The following is an 11580-nucleotide window of genomic DNA, read 5'->3' on the forward strand; positions in this document are numbered from 1 at the left end:
GACATAAAAAACCATAGGTCGAGCTAATCTAAGAGCCTATTTGGCCAAGTTTTTCGGATGTCAAAAGTATTTTTTTTCCCCAAAAAAAGTACTTTTAAAAACATTTGAGTTGTTTGGCCAATACAGAGAAGTACTTTTGGCCAGCAGAAGAAGCAGTTTTTCTGCTTTTGGGAAGAAGCAGAAAATTCTAGCTTCTTCTAAGAAATAGAAGCAGAAGTAGAAAATTAATTTATTCATGACAAAACTATCCTCACCATAAATTTATATTTTTCAAATTATCTCTTACTAATTTATGTTTTTTTCTTTTAATTTTTGTTTCTAGTTTTTACCATTCTATTAAAATTAAAGATATTATATATAGGGCAAAGGTCCAAATATGCCATTATACTATACGAAATTGAGCACATTTGCCCTCCTTTAATACTTTAGCTCAAATATGCCCTTACCGTCACATAGTTGGTCCATATATGCCCTTAGAGTTACACAGTTGGCCCATATATGCCCTTTTCGAAACGGAATTCACCCAAACTAATTAGTTCTTTCGTTAATTGTATTAAAATGTATTACAAACACTATTTACTTTTTATTAGTACTTTTTTTTTCTTTACCTTTCTCTTTTCTTTCTTCTTTTTTCTTTTCTTCTCTTTTTTTTCCTTTTTCTTTCTCCCTTATCCGTTTCCTTCATTACTGATGTCTTCTCCATTTTCGTCACCAATTTCACTTGACAAAACTCATGAATTTCAATTACTAAGAAAATTCTCCCATAAAGTAACCAAGTTCCAATTTCACTAGCCCTCTAAATAAATAAAATTAAATTATCCAAAAATTATGGTTTAAACTTTAAAATAATAAAAACATCTCAACCTTTAACAATACTCAAAAGACCAAAATATTTAAATTATTTCCACAAAGATAATTTAATGATTAAAAGCCTAGAGTTCAAGTTGTAGTGTTATAAATTTGAGTTGTTAGTCTTTTTTCATCTTGTTTCAGCTAGACATTTTCTATTTTTTTTATTAACTATGTAAATTAGGGGTGTACATGGAACGAGTTGGTTCGATTTTTATCAAAACCAAACCAAACCAATTATATCAGTTTGGATTGTTTGGTTTTGTTGGATTTTTTAGGTATTTTGTTACATAAATATTATTTCAATCTTACTTTGTTAAATATTTTAGAACTAAATATATGTTCAGTAAAAATTAAAAAAGTGACAAATATATTATCTATAAAAATATTATTATCGGAGAATTTTTTTAGTAATTGAAATTCATGAGTTTTGTCAAGTGAAATTGGTGACGAAAATGGAGAGAATATCAGTAATGGAGGAAATCGGATAAGGGAGAAAGAAAAAGGAAGAAAAAAAAAGAGAAGAAAAGAAAAAAAGAAGAAAGAAAAGAGAAAGGTAAAGAAAAAAAACTACTAAAAAAAAGAAAATAGTGTTTGTAATACACTTTAATACAATTAACGAAAGAGCTAATTAGTTTAGGTGGATTCTGTTTCGAAAAGGGCATATATGGGCCAACTGTGTAACTCTAAGGGCATATATGGACCAACTATGTGACGGTAAAGGCATATTTGAGCTAAAGTATTAACGAAGGGCAAATGTGCTCAATTTCGTATACTACAAGGGCATATTTGGACCTTTTCCGTTATATATATATGAATCATATTGTAACTTTCCAAATTCTTTATTGACTTTTCTTATTTTTGATTTTTTTTCTTTGTGTAATGTCTTGTAACTTTCCAAATTATCTTCTTCTTTTTTCACACTAAAGCAAATTATCTACATCCTTCTTTGGATTATCAATTCTCTTCCTATAAATAATTATTTATAATTTCTTCTATTATATGCTATTAGTTTCCGAATCTTTAAAACAATTATCAAATCTAATTTGTGAAAATGACCTACAAATAGGTAATAAATTTACAATTGCATTGCATAATCTATCTATATATTATTAAAAGAACAAGAAAATGTATCCACATTAAGTCAAGTGACAGCCTCACAACAGGCCAATTGGCAATTTAGGACAAACTTAGTAAGGTTAGGTAATAATTAGTTTTGTTTAAAATTTAAATTTAAAAAAATTTAAATTATACATTATGTGTTGTTAATAATTAGTTACTCTTTTTGAATTAGTTTAAACATACTTAACTATTTATTTTATGATTTATTTTATATATTAAAATTATTTCTATTTTATGCTCAATACCATCTTTCAAGTTTGACACTCAGAATTATCTAGTTACAACTACCATGGCTATACATAATTTTATCCGACGATATTCTTCTACCGATAAAGAATTCAACTATTATGCTAATGAAGACATTACTGCAGAGATTGATGAAGGAGATGAGCCTTCTGATATTCCTTTAAAAATGCGAGGCAAGTCTTCTACTAATATGCAGGCGTTGTATGATAGAAGTAGAGATGAAATTGTTGAGAAATATTATCATGTGTGAGTGACTTTACTTATTATTTCATGATGGATTATCAATATATAGTAATTTGTAGATAGACTTCTAATTTATACTGAATGATGTATTTTAGTTATTCAAATTATCATATAACAATAAGTAATTATACTAAATAATATCATATGCTTTGGTATAACTATATATGCAAAATTGATTTAAATTTGTAATATGTTTGTTTACTTTATATTTTAATAAAATAATAATAAAAGTCTCTTACGATAAATATTTAAGTTCATTTTTCTATTTAAAAGAATTATAAGACCTTGGTACTATCCTTTTTGGTAATTTGACACTCAAAAGTACTTTTTAAAAAGATTGACCAAACACAATTTGTTTACCAAATGTTACAAAAAATACTTTTTAAATGAATTGACCAAACACAAACAGTTTTTTTTTCAAAAGTACTTCTGAAAAAAAAAAAGTACTTTTCAAAATAAGTAGATTTTGGCAGCTTGGCCAAACGGGCTCTAAGACTCTTAAACAAACCGACTAAAAATTAATTTGAATCTGAAGGGAGAGGGCAATTGGGGTAAACGTTCTATATTTCTTCCTTATAATTGCTGATTTTGATCTACTGAAGAAATTTTACATTTATAAACACCGAACTCCCAACTAATTTTTTTTTCTTTAGCTTTTCAGATTCCAGTTATATTTTTTTTAAAATTATTTGGGTCGAGCCATCAAGTCTTCTTGATAGGGGAAATTCTGCTGAAAGAATAATTAATTGTGGAAGCAATTTTTTTTAATCATGATTAATTAATATGCATTGCCATTTCAACTTATCATTCCTAAATTTAAATTTATCAAATTAATGTAAACATTGTCTTTCTATTTTCCTAGTGTATACAAGGTAATTAAACAACAGAAGTCGGTTTTGTCACGCATCAACACTATAATTCTCACCCAAATTGAATGATCAAAACTGAAAATCACAATTCACGGACTTCTAATCAATACTCTCCTACACAAAATCTATAAAACTCTACTAATTACTTACCACTAACCAACAACAAAAAATGGCAGCCAAGAAACTACTAGCACTAGTAATAGCTGTTTTTGCATTTCTATTGGCAATTCAAAGGCCAAACAATGCATTCAAAATACTTGACGATCCAATTTGCGAAGAAGTGAATGATTGTTTTGAGTATTGTGAAGATTTTATAGATGGGATTGCGCGATACGCGACTCGTGAATGTTGTGACAATTTACTTATATTGAATGGCAGGGTAAAATACGTGGACAATGGAGTTAGTAGGTATTGTTATTGCATTGAAGATTTCAGTAATAGTCATTACCATCCTCCTTATCTCCAGAATCGGATTGGAGATCTTACTACAATTTGCGGTATTCATCGTAGTTTTCCCATTTCTGAACACATGGATTGCTCTAAGTAATTTCACTTACTCTCCTTTCTCTTATCCATTTTTTTCTTGATTTATTTTACTTTTGTTGAGGTTATGGGGTGTGTTCATTTGGCCGCAGGGGCGGACGCATATGGGCAGACACCGCTTCGCTGGAAAAATATTTAAATATTTATACTAATATTTTGCAAAATGAAGCAATATATAAATAACAACACTGCTTTCTAGCAAAGTGCACTTCTTGGTCCACTGGTCAAGCTTGTATTTGGACTTGTAAAGGTCGTTGGTTTGAGGCTGCACCTAGACATTCTATTTTTTGAACATTTTTTAGTGAGCATTTTTGTTAAAAATATGAGGCTAATGAGAAACAAACTACACCTCCCTTTGCAATAGTTCAACTAAACTATTGGATCAAATGCTTTCAACTTGTGGGAAAATAATATTAAATAATACTTATTTATTTATTTTATTTATATAAATACGACACCGCTTATAAAATATCATGCGTACACTCTTTAGGTATTTTCGTAGTAAGTAACGATTATGATTTTTTTTAACAAAAATAATTTTGGTGCTTGCAGGCTTTAGCAAGAGACTCGTGTTTTGAGGAAGTTGTTCGTTCGAGTATGATGCTATATCAATTAAAATATCTTTTATTTTCTTTCTTTTACTGAACTTTAATTGGAAGTGTAATGATATGGGTAAATGACAGTGCATTAATTATTAGTCACCATGTTTTGGCACTGCATTATAATTAGTACTTTCTCCAGTCCTTCTAAATTGAATTTTTGATAATTTTCATATATATTAAAGAATTCGACTTTTGACATTAATTAATAATGAAATTGATCATATTAACCTTAATTTGTTTATTGAAAATATAACAAACACTCCTTCGCTCTTTACTCCAAGGACAACTTTGAAAAAAAGAAATTAATTCCTTTTTTATATCTGAAAAATCAAATATTGTGGACCAAAAAAAGGTCAAAAAATGAATTAAAGTGGACCGGAGGGTAGGGGTACCAATGGATAATAAAAAACCGACTAAACTGACCGAATCGTACCGCACCGAACCGATTTTTAAGTTTTTATTAGTAAAATCGTAGGTTTTATATAAATTTATAACAATACCGATAATTAGGGTAGGTTTTTTATTTTATGAAAATAAACCGAAAGAAACTCGAACCGTACCGAATAAATTTACATGAGAAAAATATATTTATATATTAAGTTTTAAAATAATAAAGTATTAAATTTTTCCTTGGGCCTTGGAATTATGCAAACGGTTACAAGGCAACAAGTAATTAAACTCAAAATTCTAATTCAAACCTATTATACTACTCCTATTGAAACTAAACTATTTCCAGCATATTCACTAGCAAGACACAAGGTATTCTAGTGATTATGTGTCACGACCTCAAATTTCCTCCGTATGATGTCATGATGGCACCTAGTCTCTAAGACTGGATAAGTCTATCAATGCGGAATAATAATAGAAATATGAAATAAATAAATCTGCAATTCACTCAATTACAATTCCCAAAATCAGGTAGAAATAAGTCACAAGCTTCTAAAAATTTATTCTTTATGTCTCATTATATCAGAGTCTAAAGCAAATAAGGAAGACAACATAGTAAGATAAAAAGGGACTCCAGAGTCTGCGAACGCTGGCAGATATACCTCGAAGTCTCCTCGTACAACTAGTTTACTGATGCCTGGTCTGATAAGATGTACCTGGATCTGCACAAAAAGATGTGCAGAAGCGTAGTATGACTACACCACAGCGGTACCCAGTAAGTGCCAAGCCTAACCTCGGTAGAGTAGTGACGAGGTCAGGTCAGGCCCCTGAAAAATAAATAATGACATGGTAAAATGTTTAACAATATAATAAAATAATATGACAATGGAAATGAGTCAAGTAGTATGTCACCATTTAATTACACCAAATAATAAAAATTAATATCTCGTGGAAACAAAATAGAGTTCTTTTCAACTTTAAGAAAATCACAATAATAATCAAAGACGACTGCGGCCATAAATCAATATCAATAAGGGCACTCCCGAGATACCGCCTCGTAGTCCCAAATCATAAATAAATTCACAATATCTCATTTCCTTATCTCACCGCGGGAGCCTTCACAATTTATTTTAAAGAAATATTTTTTTTTTCGAAATAGCATCCCGCGTTTTAGCCATCCTTATCACACCGCATGACTTCTAGTAGTTTCCCCTACTAGCCACGCGTATCAAGTCATCCTTATCTCACCGCATGCATTTCAACACCCAAATCTTATACCACCGCATGCTTATCAATATCACAATATATCACAATTTGCACCTCAAGAGCCCAAATATTTCAATTTCCCAAAATAAATTAACAATAATATTTTTCCATAATAAAGAGATCACGGCTCATGCCAAAATAATTCAACAATAATATTTTTTTTCTACAATAAAGAGCTCACGGCTCCATCACAATGAGTACGAAAATATCACCAAGAATATTTGGGAATAAATAACTCAACAAAATAATATTTTAAAATTTTAATGCGTTGCTTAAATTCCAAATTTAAAATGTCAAATAATTAATATTAATAATATTTAATTTAAAGAAAATTAACCTTCAAATAATGCATTGAATAAAAGAAACCAAGTTTCAATTAAACAGGTAAAACAATTAGCAGAAAAAGGTCAAGCAAATTTAAAGTATAAACATTTAAATCAATGATGAAGAGTATACAAGGTAAAATTATTTAATTGATATGCAACATCGATCTACACAATTTAAAGACATAATCTTTCATATTTAGCCTGTGTACACACTCGTCACCTCGTGTACACGACTTTTAACATATTTCAATTTATCACTTTAATACCAATCCTAGGGAAAAATTTTCCCACATAAGGTTAGACAAGTCACTTACCTCGACTTGCTCCAATTTAATCCACTAGTAGGTCTTTTCCTCGATTATCCAACTATAAATGGCTCGAATCTAGCCAAAATAATTTGATATAGTCAACAAAAATTATAGAATCAATTCCATAAGAAAATAATATATTTTTCAATAAAAATTCGAAATTAACTCAAAAGTCACATGTGGGGCCCACGTCTCGGAATCCGGCGAAAGTTACGAAATATGAACGTCCATTCAACCACGAGTCTAACTATACCAAAATAACTAAATTCCGATAATAATTCTACCCTCAAATCCCCAAATTTATCCAAGAGGGTTTTCTAAATCTTCCATCTTAATTCACCAATTAAATGTTAAAAACAACCATGGATTCGGGTATAAATCATGCTTTTCACAAGTTCGGTACGAATTTGACCAATATTGAGTTAAGAACACTTACCCCGTTATTTTTTTTGAAAATCTCCCGAAAATCGCCTCTTCCCGAGCTCCAATTTGGTAAATCTGAACTTAAACATTCTGTCCAGTGGTTTCTTCTTCACGAACGCGGTCAAAGCCTCGCGTTCGCGAAGCACAATATTGTGCTACCAAACATTGCCCTTCGTAAACGTGAAGGCAACCTCGCGAACGCGATGCCTTGCCTGGCTTGGCCTTCGCGAATGTGAGCTGCCCTAAGTTCGACCTCGATATCAAAATTTTCGGAACTGGATTCCGACCCCGATATCAAAAAGTCAACTACCCGGTCAAACTTTCAAACTTAAATTCCTATTTTAGCCATTTCAAGTCTAATTTAACTTCGGACTTCCAAATAAAATTCTGGATACGCTCTTAAGTCCAATATCACCATACGGAGTTGTTGGGATCATCAAAATGCTATTCCTGGGTCATTTTCTCAAAATATTGACAGAAGTCAAACTTGGCATTTTAAGGCCAACTTAAGGAACCAAGTGTTCTGATTTCAACCCGAACACTTTTAAATCCTGAACCAACCATCCCCGCAAGTCATAAAATTATAAAAGTACATACGAAAAGTTTTATTTAGAGGAACGGGATTCTAAAAATAAAAATGACCGCTTGAGTCATTACATTCTCCACCCCTTAAATAAACGTTTGTCCTCGAACGGGTTTAGAATTATACCTGGAGTGGTGAAAAGATGAGGATAACAGCTGCGCATATCATGCTCGGTCTCCCAAGTCGCCTCCTCGACCAGATGACCCCTCCACTGAACCTTCACGGAAGCAATGTTCTTTGACCTCAGCTTTCGAACCTGCCTCTCCAAAATAGCCACTGGTTCCTCAATATAAGATAGATCCTTGTCTAACTGAACTGAACTGAAGTCTAACACATGAGACGGATCGCCGTGATACTTCCGGAGCATAGAAATATGGAATACCGGATGAACTGCAGAGAGACTAGGTGGTAGTGCAAGTTTATAAGCCACCTCTCCAACTCTCTCAAGAATCTCAAAAGGTCCGATATACCTCGGGCTTAACTTGCCCTTCTTTCCGAACCTCATAACACCCTTCATAGGTGAAATCCGGAGCAAGACCCGCTCACCAACCATGAATGAAACATCACGAACCTTCCGATCTGCATAACTCTTTTGTCTAGATTGGGTTGTACGGAGTCGATCCTGAATCAACTTAACCTTTTCCAAAGCATCTTGAACTAAGTCCTTACCCAATAGTCTAGCTTCGCCCGGCTCGAACCTACCCACTGGAGACCGGCACCTCCTACCATACAAGGCCTTATACGGAGCCATCTGAATACTCGACTGGTAACTGTTGTTATAGGCAAACTCCGCAAGTGGCAAGAACTGATCCCAAGTACCCCCAAAATCTATCACACACGCACGAAGCATATCCTCCAGTATCTGAATAGTGCGTTCTGACTGTCCATCTGTCTGAGGGTGAAATGTTGTACTCAACTCTACCCGATAACCCAACTCATGCTGTACGGCCCTCCAGAACCGTGATGTAAATTGCGTATCCCGGTCGGAGATGATAGATACGGGTACGCCATGAAGCCTGACAATCTCGCGAATATAAACCTGAGCCAACTGCTCCAAAGAGTAAGTAGTAACTAAAGGAATGAAATGAGCTGATTTGGTCAATCTATCCACAATCATCCAAACTGCATCGAACTTCCTCTGAGTCTGTGGGAGCCCAACAACGAAATCCATAGTGATCCGCTCCCACTTCCATTCTGGAATCTCTAACTTCTGAAGCAATCCACCCGGTCGTTGATGGTCATATTTCACCTGTTGACAATTTAGACACCGAGCTACATACTCCACTATGTCTTTCTTCATCCGCCTCTACCAATAGTGTTGTCTCAAGTCCTGATACATCTTTACAGTACCCGGATGAATGGAGTACCACGAACTGTGAGCCTCTTGGAGAATCAACTCATGCAAACCATCAACATCAGGCACACATAGCCTGCCATGCATCCGTAATACATCGTCATCTCCAATAGTGACTTCCTTGGCATCACCATGCTGAACTGTATCCTTAAGGACAAGCAGATGGGGGTCATCGTATTGACGCTCTCTTATACGATCATAAAGAGAAGATTGAGAAACCACACAAGCCAAAACTCGGGTGGCTCGAAAATATCCAACCTCACAAACTGATTGGCCAAGGCCTGAACATCCAAGGCTAAAGGCCTCTCTGCTACCGGTAAATATGCTAAGCTGCCCAAACTCTTCGCCTTACGACTCAAGGCATCGGCCACTACATTGGCCTTTCCGGGATAATACAGAATGATGATATCATAATCCTTAAGCAACTCCAACCATCTCCGCTGCCGCAAATTAAGATCCTTCTATTTAAACATATCTTGTAGACTCCGGTGATCGGTGTAGACCTCACAATGGACACCGTACAAATAATGCCGCCAAATCTTCAAGGCATAAACAATAGCTGCTTACTTAAGGTCATGGACCGGATAATTCTTCTCATGTACCTTTAACTGTCTGGATGCCTATATCAACACTACGCCGAGACCAATACGCGACGCGTCACAATACATAGTATGAGACCCTGAACCTGTAGGTAATACCAATATTGGGGCTGTAGTCAAAGTCGTCTTGAGCTTTTGGAAGTTCTCCTCACATTCCTCGGTCCACCTGAACGAAGCACCCTTCTGGGTCAATTTGGTCATATGTGCAGCAATAGAAGAGAAACCCTCTACAAATCGGCGATAATACCCTGCCAAACCAATGAAACTCCGGATCTCCGTAGCTGAGGAAGGTCTGGACCAACTTTGCACTGCCTCAATCTTCTTCGGATCTACCTTGATCCATTCGCATGAAACTATATGACCCAAAAATCCAACTGAATCAAGCAGAATTCACACTTTGAAAATTTTGCATATAACTTCTTTTCTCTCAAAGTCTAAAGCACAGTCCTCAGGTGTTGTTCATGACCTTCCCGACTCCGGGAATACACTAGAATGTCGTCAATGAACACAATGATGAAAGAATCAAGATAAGGTCGGAACACACTATGCATCAAGTGCATAAAAGCTGTTGGGGCATTGGTCAGGCCAAAAGACATCACAAGGAACTCGTAATGACCGTATCGAGTCCTGAAACCAGTCTTCGGGATATCTGGCTCCCAAATCTTCAACTGATGATAGCCTGAACGCAAGTCAATTTTAGAGAATACCCTGGCACCCTGAAGCTGATCAAATAGGTCATCAATACGTGAAAACGGATACCTGTTCTTCACTGTAACTTTGTTCAGCTGGCGGTAATCAATACACATCCGCATAGAACCATCCTTCTTCTTCACAAATAAGACAGGAGCACCCTAAGGTGATACAATGGGCCGAATGAAGCCCCTATCAAGAAACTCATGTAACTATTCTCTTAATTCTTTCAACTCTGCTAGGGCCATACGATATTGTGGAATAGAAATGGGCTGAGTGCCCGATAACAAATCAATACCAAAATCAATATCCCTGTCGGGTGGCATACCCGGGAGATCCATTGGAAATACATCAGGAAAATCCCTTACTATAGGAACTAACTCCATGGTAGGAGTGTCAACACTAACATCTTTCACATAGGCCAGATACGCATCGCACCCCTTCTCAACCATTCGTTGAGCCTTAAGAAATGAAACAACCCTGCTAGGAACATGATCCAAGGTACCTCTCCACTTTAGCCACGGTAGACCTGACATAGCCAAAGTCACCGTCTTGGCGTAACAATCAAGAATAGCGTGATAGGGAGACAACCAGTCCATGCCCAAAATAATATTGAAATCCACCATACTGAGCAATAATAAATCAGCTCTAGTCTCAAAACCACTGATAACAATCAAACACGACCGATACATACGGTCAACAATGACAGATTCACCTATGGGTATAGATACATAAATAGAAGAACTCAAAGAATCATGAGACACGCCTAAATACGGGGAAAAATAAGTTGACACATAAGAATAAGTGGAGCCTGGATCAAATAAGACTGATGCATCTCTATGACAGACCGGAATAATACCTGTGATAACAGAATCGGATGCAACTGCCTCCGTCCTAGCAGGAAGGGTATAATATCTAGCCTAGCCTCCCCCTCTAGGGAGACCTCTACCTGTCCGACCTCCACCTCTAGCTGGCTGTATAGGTGGAGTGGCAACTGGTGCTATAATCATGGCCTGAGAAGCCTGAGGGCCCTGTGGAATGGGTGGGGCCTGAGAAATCTGTGGAGGTGCACCCCTCCTAACTCTGGGGCAATCCCTCACTATATGACGAGTGTCACCACACTCAAAACAAGCCCTCGGAGAATGTGGCTTCTGGGACTGGCTCGGGCCT

General features: G+C 35.5%; 1 long non-coding RNA gene across 1 annotated transcript; it reads left to right on the forward strand.

The window, feature by feature from the left end:
- The first annotated feature begins 3439 nt into the window (after positions 1 to 3439).
- LOC104087468 (uncharacterized) lies at positions 3440 to 4573 on the forward strand. The gene is made up of 2 exons (XR_004504559.2): positions 3440 to 3872; positions 4425 to 4573. It is a non-coding gene; the product is annotated as an uncharacterized lncRNA (long non-coding RNA).
- The last annotated feature ends 7007 nt before the right edge of the window (positions 4574 to 11580 follow it).

The sequence above is a fragment of the Nicotiana tomentosiformis genome, chromosome 7 (genome assembly GCF_000390325.3).
Source record: "Nicotiana tomentosiformis chromosome 7, ASM39032v3, whole genome shotgun sequence".
NCBI classification, from domain to species: Eukaryota; Viridiplantae; Streptophyta; class Magnoliopsida; order Solanales; family Solanaceae; genus Nicotiana; species Nicotiana tomentosiformis.